Below are 10302 nucleotides of genomic sequence, written 5' to 3' on the forward strand. Positions count from 1 at the left end.
TGGACCTCTGCATCCTTCTTCCTTCCCTTTTTTAAAAAAAAAAATTATTTAATTAATTTCTTTGAATGCACTGGGTCTTAGTTGCAGCACTCAGGGATCTTTGATCTTCGTTGGGGCATCTTCAGTTGTGGCATATGAACTCTAAGTTGCAGCATGAAGGATATAGGCCCCTGACCAGGGCTTGAACCCAGGCCCTCTGCAATGGGAGTGCAAAGTCTTAGCCACTAGACCACCAGAGAAGTCCTCCTACCCCCTTGTTTTAATTTTGAAGAATTTATCGCTATTAACAGACTCCATATTTACCTATTGTTATGACTTAGCTAAGATTTGTTAAGCAGGGGCCTGGGGTGTCAGATGGTGAGCCATGAGGGGTTCAGTGAAAACCACCAGTGAAATAGAGAAGCTTATTACTCACAGGTCCTGGGGGAGGTACATGACCCACGGGGAGGGTCCATGAGGAGAAGTCGAGTCAGGGTGTGGGCAGAGAGAGTGTGGCAGGGCCCAGGGCACGTCTTAAAGGTCCTCAGGTGGGCTGCTTTGACATTCTCAGTTGAAGGCTGAATTAGTCAATTCAAACCAAAAACTTGCTGTGGTTATTGTTGAGTTGAAATAGACTATATTGAAGTTTTAAATGAGCACATTTTGATAACTTATCTTTTAATAAACATTGTACCCTGCATGTAAATTAATTTGGACAATTCTTGATTACACTGTTGGCCCCACATGTGGAGCTGGCTGCGGCCATTCCTTTTCCAGAGTAATAACAATTGAGGATTGCTGAAGCTTCCTTCAAAAGCAGTTCTCTGTCTAAGCTTTGCAGCACTACATAATCCTGTGTTTAAGCAGTAATTTTTTTGAAATTAATAGTTTCGCACAGTGACTAGAAAGATGAAGAAATAGAACCTGAGTTGCTTCGATTCAGTCTTTCTGGGCAGCTTCTATTACAATAGTAGGACAGCATGCTAACTCTGAGGAATGGTATCATGTTTGAGAAGCGTAAATTTTGTTTCAAACATCAAATCTTCTACTAATTAGAACAATATTTTCATGTTAATATTTGTTTTAAAATAAGAATACTGAGAAAATAGAATGTTACATCAGTGGTAAGATTTAGTTGTCTCAACTGTACCTTTTTAAATATATTTTGGTTTTATATTAAAATTATAAATAATTAAAATTCACTTATCAATTACTGTAATGTTATTATTTGTGTATCAGACTGGTAAGTAGGTATAAATTCGACCCCCTTTAAAAATACATTAATGAAATTTAAAAGTAAGGACATTTTAATCTATTCTGTAATAAATATTTCATTTTGTATTTTTATGATTATTATTATATACATGGCATATAGATACATATATGAGATACACACATATGTACATATATATTCAATGAGAGACAATTTTTACTACCTGCACCCTTTTTTTGGCCATCATTCTTGTCCCTTTGATCTTGCAGAAAATAAATTTGTCATTTGTGAGAAGTGTTAAAAAATGATCCACTCCATATATTAAATATTCCAGATATGCCACAAATATTCACACCTGACATTACACTGAGATCTTCTACTAGCATCTCTAGTAACAAATAGTAACTTTGCAAGTAATACTTTGTCCTTTGGTTAATTTTTCTAGTGATTACTAAGCCAATGGGCTATATAACAATTTGAGTTCCATTTTTAACCCCATCAAAAGATAAGAATTCTTATTATTGTAATTACTTTGTCTTTACTGGTTAAATTAACATTCAGCTATTGGGGTTGCTGTGCAATACGATATGATTTTACCTACTGTGTGTTCAAAGTAGTCTTGTCACAGTAACAGCATGCTAGCTTGAAAAGCCTTATAGCAAATAGGTAAATACACGTCTTTTGTGAATTAAAAGGGGGTAATTATGTCAGCCTTCCTGCATTTGTGGGTGAATAGCTAAAAATAATTGAAGTAAAAATGTCAGGAAATATTTAACCTTAAATACAAGTAGTCAAAAGCTTGTCATAAAAAATGAGAATGACCTATCAAACATAATTTTTAGTTTCTCTTGATAGAGTAGCCACATTAGAATATGAAAACACATGCACAAATACTCTTTTTTATTTTTCTTTCATTTTAAGCAGTCCCAGTCCTTTATACTACAGGTACAATTGCTGTAATTTTCCTGTCAAAATAGAACTTTGCTATGAAAGACTCCCAAATTATTATTTTTATTTTAAAAATTTATCTTTATGCTTTATACAAACAGAACCCAAATAAACCCTGATACTGAACATATTTTGGCTTGCTAGAAGTAGACAGGATTACGCTGTACAGGGTGTGCTTATTACTGAGACTCGTTTAAAAACAAACACACTAGAATTTGCAATTGAGCTTCAAAGTAGTCTTTGGTTAACTATACACTTACTCCATGATTTTGTCTTTGTGCCAGATTTTCCTGAGAATTCCTTTTTTTGTGTGAATAGCCTGTAAACCATGTGGCATTTTCTTCCAAATATTTGATTTCTTAAATTTAAGCCCCATGACTATAAGATGATTGATTAAGCCAGATAAAATGATTTTTGTATTTAATACAAAGCAACAATCATAAGGTCCATTTTCCGTCTGCCGCTTTTAAATTAGCTTTGAAGGCTTTTGCAAAGAAATTCCTCCAAATATTTTTCTCTTTCTGATAGCTTCATTAGAATCACCTATAGAGAAGACTAATCTAAAAGACAATATGTATATATTTGAATACTTGGAACTGGTGTGTTATTGATGATGCAAGTCCCATTTTTAAAAGATAGCCAAATGGATTCTAATGGCTTTTGATGTAAAACAATGACAGGTGGCATAACTAAGTTAGCTGTGTTTGAGCAAGTGAAATACTTCATGTTAGAAGTCACCAGGAAACTGTCTGACATAATCAGTTTCAGAATCACATTAAATTTTCTCCAATCCTTTTCTCTTAAATTTTGCCAGGAACATTATCAGTGGTGGATCAATGACACCCTTTTGCATATATAATTATTCTCAGCCTCATTCCAAAAATGATTTGAAGAAATTAAAAGTAAAGGATATAACAGTATATTAGTAAAGACCCATATAAAGGCTAGGGTAGTACAATATGATATAGTAGGATAAAATGATAGAGAAATTGAGGCAAAGGGAAAGTAAAGTTAGAATAGTAAAATGATTCAATACAAAGATGACAAAAATATATATGAAAAATTCTGCACTTCTTTAAAAAAAGGTCAAGATTTCAGCTCTCAGCTTCCTAGTTACCAGAGAGGAAAATGACCTGTTACAGGAACAATAATATATATGTGTGTGTATGAATTCATTCTCTCACTCCCCACTTCCTCCTCTCCCTGATCCCGTGTGTTTGTGTGTGTTTAAGAAGAAGCAGTGGGGTTGGTTATCTAACTACATGGAAATCTAAAGCTAACTTTGCTATTAACACAAACTTTAAATTTCTACTTAAAATTTAATATTTTACTTTTTCCTATTGTGCTATCACATTACAAAAAAAAAAAAAAAATACTTGGGTTATAAATAATAGTGACCTACTTCCAGTTCCTAAGTCTTTGGTAACACAGTTGATATCTTTATTGGAGGGAGAGTCAAGGGAATGTATGCCATCACCTATGTACCGTTCACTTTATACGAGCTGTGTCATTTTATTGATATACAATTCTTATGAAGATTCCTATTTCACAAATGAGGACGCTGGGGCCAAGGTTTCCTTAAAAAAGAGATGGCTTTTGAACTGTGTCTGCCTAACCTGAAAGCCACACTATATACTCCACTGACCACGCTGTTTACTAACCCCTCCCAGGGCTTTCCTAGGAAACTATGCTGATGGCTCAGATGGTAAAGAATCTGCCTGCAATGTAGGAGACGTGGGTTCGATCCCTGGGTTGGGAAGATCCCCTGGAGAAGGGAATAGCTACCCACTGGTGGCTCAGATGGTAAAGAATCCACCTACAATGCAGGAGATCTGGGTTCGATCCCTGGGTTGGGAAGATCCCCTGGAGGAAGGCATGGCAACCCACTTCAATATTCTTGCCTGGAGAATCCCCATGGACAAAGGAGCCTAGCGGGCTACAGTCCATTGCGTTGCAGAGCCAGACAGGACTGAGTAACTAAGATCACATACACACTAGTGTTCTTGCCTGGAGAATTCCATGGACAGAGTAGCCTGGTGGGCTACAGTTCAGGGGGTCGCAAAGAGACAGGACTGAACAACTAACACCTTCACTTTTTTTCTTCATTCTCAGTAGCACAATGAAGAGTCCTCCTAGTTTCAGATTCCCTGAGCATCCAATCTTTCATTTTCAAAAAGCCTCCACCCCCAGATAACTTTTGTGCATTCATTTGAGTTTCAACCTTTCTGTCGTTTAACACCTGAACTCTTATTTACACAATATTTTTCTTTATACATATTCATTTTAAATTTAGCTTTAAGGAAGACACTTTCTATTACCATTAAAAATGTAAAACCAGTATGTTTGCTTGAAATAAAAACTCAGAGAAATAACTATTAAGAGATGTGAGTTTAGATGCCGCTAGGAAGCTCTCAGGAGAAAGCAATGGCAAACCACTCCAGTACTCTTGCCTAGAAAATCCCATGGATGGAGGAGCCTGGTAGGCTACAGTCCATGGGGTCGCAGAGTCAGACACGACTGAACGACTTCACTTTCACTTTTCACATTCATGCATTGGAGAAGGAAATGGCAACCCACTCCAGTGTTCTTTCCTGGAGAATCCCAGGAATGGCGGAGCCTGGTGGGCTGCTGTCTATGGGGTCGCACAAGAGCCGGACACTGAAGTGACTTAGCAACAGCAGCAGGAAGCTCTCAGGCACTGCCGGCAGAGAATCCAAAGGGTGGCCTCCTTGCAGGACTAGGGAGTTAGGAAGCTCCTCCCCCCTTGGCTGTGGGCAGTGGTCTTCAGCAGGAGTTTCCTGGGGCTCACCTCCAGGCCTGGAGGATGTTAACACAACACTCACTTTTCTACGTTCAGACATCAAGAGAGCGTGGCGTGGTGGTAGAGACTCAGGCCTAGGGAAGATGAAGGAGTATGCCCACTGGTATTAGAAATCTGCAGCTGCAACTCAGAGTACGTTATTCATAAAGCTAATTTGGGCGAAAGGGCTAGTGCAATAACACAAAGCAAATTGTTACTATCCTGTGAGAAGAGAACAAATTATTTTCAACTCTTTTTAGCATTACTAAGATTTAAGTGCCATGATCTAAAACTTCAGATTTCTAGGAAGCTAAATTTGACAATTTAAATGTTTCATTAAATCAATAAACCAATCAATCTGACATTTAAAAAAATTATTATGCTGTCAAATAACTTTTCTACTTTTAGGAAAAAAATTTCAAGAAAATTTAAGAAATGACTTATACATGTAGCAATTAGTTATGAATGGTACAGACTGTATCTTGGACAACATAAAGAAAAGCCTTCCAGAAGTTAATTGAGCTCCATTAATATTTTGTGTTATTACTGCATTTGTTCAGTGTTCCTGTGGATTAATTTTATTTTTGTTCAATCCCACTTTTGGCAGAATATGGCTGTTCAGTCATCTTTAATATGTGAATTTTGAGTAAATGTCTTTCCATGAATAATGATAAATTGTTAAACTTTAGCAAACTTAAACACTTACACCTACTCAGTTCTACAGCCATTTTATTAAATCCCAAATACCCATTCAAGCAATGGAGTAGGCATTCCTGCAATGTAATATACAGCTGAACGTTTAAAACCAAGGGCAAATGGACAATACATAAAATTTTGATAGTCTGAAGGCATAACTATCTAATAACTTGTTGCATGAAAAGGCCATTTTAAATCTTTGACATGGAAGGGAATGAACACTAATTGAATACATATGTAGTTAGAAATTTGCATCATTCAATGCTTACAGTAGCCCTATGAAGCTTGGATAAAAGTGACGACCTCAGACGTTAATTTATCCAAGACCACCCAGCTTGTAAATGGCAGAGCCTGGGATTTGAAATCAGGCCCGTATGACTTCAAAGACTGTATATTTCCTACCATTCTGCCTTTATGATAAATGGAAATTTTCAAAATAATCACTTGGAATTCTTGGATACAGGCAACTCTATTTTATCAGTACATGGGACTCACCGAAAGCTGTGGCTTTATGGGGTGAAGGGAATCATAGCATATCAGGTCATATTATACTGAACAAAATCAGGATCAACTCTGGTAAATAGTGGGGAGCTCACAAAGCCATTGGAGAGTGAGCTCCAGAAGAGAATTCCTAAGATGAGAGTGCCAAATGCTTTAGGGTTCACTGAAGCATAATTGCAAAGAATGTGTCCTAGGATGGGCAGTAAATGCAGACCTCAGCTGTTGCTAGTTTAACAGGCTGAGCCAAAACTCTGCAGTGTGTCTGAAGGGTAGTGTCATGGACAGCAATAAATCCTCCAAATAGTGTTAGAGATGACAATCACAGGGCAGAAATCACCTGTGCTGAATGTGGATGGAATCACAGTTTGCATAAAACCATAATCACTAGACATCACTGATTTGTGTGAAGTGAGAGAATAACCTGCTTTACTTCATTTTTTAACATTTCACTTAATGAATCAAGATTAAGCTTGTTTTGTGTTTCTAGTGGCACTTGGAATACAAAGATGTGAAGAGATGAATGTCATTGTCCTCAAGAAGTTCAAAATATTAGCATGAGAGCTGGGGTAAAATTTGCAAACTAGTATGTAAGAGCAGTGCTCTGGAGCAGGCACTTTTGTTTTACTTACACACATATGCCCATTCGTGTGTATATGTATGTGTATATACCCAAATGAAACATGGTTAAGAAAGTGTTCCATGGTAGTTCTATGGGATGTGAACTAAAAAATTTAGCTTATCAATTGACTGAGTATGCTGTATATTAATGTATCAACAGATTATATAACAGTTCTTCACATGTATTTTCTGTATAGTCCTATTTATACATTTATTTTCTTCATTGATAATGCAGAGCTAAGTCTCATATGAACATATGTGAACATGCATTTAATTATCAGCAAGGAAGGAAGGCAGAAGGGGGAGACGGAGTGTGGAAGTGTATATCTGTCTTTAGGAATGTTTTCACATGCCTGCATATTCAGGTGGAAATTAAATATAGTAATTGCTTTCCTTAGAAATTTATATCTATCTAAATATCCAAATATTGAACATCTGGAAGGATAAAATATTCCCTTGTATGCACATGTACATACTTACTATATTAGACGCTCAGGTTTATGGGATGCTCTTTTCAGAGAACTAGACATCCAGGTTTATGACGTTGTCTCTGGGATGTCCTCTTTCCTTTGTATGCCTGGTGAACTTCAACCATCACACCTCTTTGGACAATTTCTGTACAATGTATAGTCTTCCATATTACAGTGCTAATACATTGCAGGAGTTATGTACCATTCAAAATCAGGTACTATTTGTTGTCTTTTTGTCTAGTTCTGGAGTGGCATACAATAGGAACACAGTAAAAGTATAATATTAATTTTGCATTTTCCTTGACTAATGTCTCAATTTCAGCCGGATTACTCAGCAGTTTTTTTTAAGATTTATTTTACTTTTGACTGTGCTAGGTCTTTGTTGCTGTGCATGGGCTTTCTCTAGTTGTGGTGAGCAGGGGCTACTCTCCACTTGCAGTGGCTTCTCTTGTAGATCCAGAGTAATAGGGCGTGCGGGCTCAATAGTTGTAGCACACGGGCTTAGTCGCTCCACATCGTGCGGGATCTTCCCAGACCCGAGATTGCATTCGTGTCCCCTGCACTGGCAGGAGGATTCTTAACCACTAGACTAACAGGGAAGCCCACTCAGCAACTTTTTTTTTTTTTTTTTTTGATTTAGGCCTTTAACATTAAATTATAAAATTTAATGTTTATACAATGTGACATTAAATTATATGACTATTTTAAGTATAAGGGAAATATGTTAATTATGGGCCTGAAGCCACTTATATTAAAAAGTCCTCTTGCTGCTACCAGTTAAGAAAGCATTTACTAATCACTTCTCCTGGTGATTTCTTTAGCAAAAGCAGAGTTAGAAGTTTGGCATTTGCTTTATTTTAGATTCAAATTTTTTTTTTTTTAAAGATTATGGACAAAGATTGAAGTTCCGTAGGATATTTTAAATATTTAGGATATTTTAAATATAAAATATTCAGTTTAACTCAAGTAATTTTAATCATTTCTAGACTTTAAAAAATATATGCTGCTCTGCAAATACCATAGGAAATGGTAAATAATAAAATATCTGACAAAGAGGTTCTCAAGAGCCTATAGCATGGTTTAATAATCTTTGCTAAGTATAACAGAAAGATTTTCAGGCTGAAATACAGAAGACTGACAACTTGTTATCTTGGTGAATCTAAGAAAATTGTTCCTCAAAAATGAGTCAATCCATCAGATTACAGAATACTGAATTGTATTCCATAACATCTGCTAAGATACCAAGTAAAGTATGATACTTAGATCCCTATTAAATACTACACTTCTGCTTCTAAAAGTGTTTCACATTGTTCATTTCCCATGAATGAAAGCTAAAATTTTGAATTTTTAATTATTGCTTTCCTCAATTTTACCAATACATATAATACTAAATTTTTAAATGTGAGATTGGCATTCCTGCTTTTCACTGATGTCTTGTTTAACTCTCAACTTACTCTTTATGAGGTAGTTCAAAAAAGCTCTTATAATTATCAAACTTTTTCTCCAATACACATATATCCAGTAACACTCACTTAAGTAACTTCATAACTTTTTATTTAAAAATTATTTTATTATGTCTCATGCATTGCAGAGTCTGGGAGGAAAGTTACATAAAGCATTTGGAAATAATTTGAATGTGTATTCCAGTGAATGAATTTTTTTTTAATAGGATACTTTTCCTAGTGACAAAAAAATCTTTAAAAGAGAATGTATTGATACTTATTTTTTTTGATACTTGAATATTTTGAAGATGGCTCAGGAACACTTAAGTTCAATGTTACTTATTTTTCTAAAATGTACAAATGATTCATTTTTATTATCACTCATGCACTGTAATAGTCAGAGAATAGCAGGTTGCTTGAAGATGCAACAAACATTCTTTGAACACTTCAATAAACAGAATGTAAACATTCACTTTAATAATGTTTCCTTTGTTAATGCAAAACCGAGTGCATTTTTTCCTTGCCTCTGGCTGAACCATGACTAGCTGAGTAGCAACAGCACAGTGCTGAAAGAATTTTTCAACAGCAATTTGCTTGTTCTAATTTACTTTTCAAGGTTGATGATCAGGATCATTATGTAGCTTGCAAAAGGATCTATTTCTATTAACTTGATCCAGTCATTCCTCTAGTTCTCGTCATATTTAGTTTCCCTGGCAGTTTTAAGTGAATCAGAAGTGCCACCAGTGCTCCAGTTCTATAGTTTCATATAAAAAAAGAATTCCTATATCCTTTCGAAATAAATCTGTTACACTTGTTGAGAAAGTATGGGTACTTTGAAATGAGTGACTCAGATATGAAACCTCTGCATTTTAAGTAAAAATACTCTTTCTAGTTAGTAGATCTATGCAACAATAACACCAAAGCATTATCTGTTCAATCTTAACTTTGTTTAAATAAATACTAATTGGCCTTATGTTTTGAGCTTGAACCCAATCACCACTCACCAAAAAGATTAAGAAATAAAACTTATGTAATTTAATAAATTTACATGATGCATATTCAAAAAGGCTTATTTATTTCAATGTATAATATTCTAAAAATGTAATTGGAAATAATCAAGTGTTTCTCCACATTTTCAGTAAATTTCAAAATAGCTGAATATTTTCCCAATCTGCTTTCTGTAAGAGAATGTGTATTATTATAGTTCTAACATTTAAAGAGTTCCACCAAAAAAAAAAAAAAAAGCCAGCTAAGTGATTTGGAAAATTCAATGGTATTAACATGATATTCTTCACACTAAACTATAAAACTGGCAAGCCCCCCCCTGCCGCCCCGCAAAAAAAACCTCTTACTTCAATCACTGGCAAATTAACAAAGTTAACAATATGAATAAAACTAGATCACATCAGGCTTTGGTTGTAAAAGGGAAAACCCACAGAGTTTAAAAATACAGTCACTGCGAATATTCTCACTGTTCTGATTTTGTAATAATTAGGGCAGGTCAAATGTTCACTATGTTAAGACTGTGCATGTGTTCCCAGACCTAGTTCTTTACCTAGGTCTGGTTTTATAAATGCTGGTGATAAACCAAGTCCAATTTATATGTTGCATCTTGTGTGAGAAATGTGAGAAATG

At 35.4% G+C, this 10302-nt stretch overlaps 1 non-coding gene across 1 annotated transcript; it reads left to right on the plus strand.

The window, feature by feature from the left end:
• Nucleotides 1-10123: 10123 nt before the first annotated feature.
• Nucleotides 10124-10255, plus strand: LOC133067545 (small nucleolar RNA SNORA72). The gene has a single exon (XR_009695328.1). It is a non-coding gene; the product is annotated as a small nucleolar RNA SNORA72 (small nucleolar RNA).
• Nucleotides 10256-10302: the final 47 nt, after the last annotated feature.

This window comes from Dama dama, chromosome 12 (assembly GCF_033118175.1).
Source record: "Dama dama isolate Ldn47 chromosome 12, ASM3311817v1, whole genome shotgun sequence".
NCBI classification, from domain to species: Eukaryota; Metazoa; Chordata; class Mammalia; order Artiodactyla; family Cervidae; genus Dama; species Dama dama.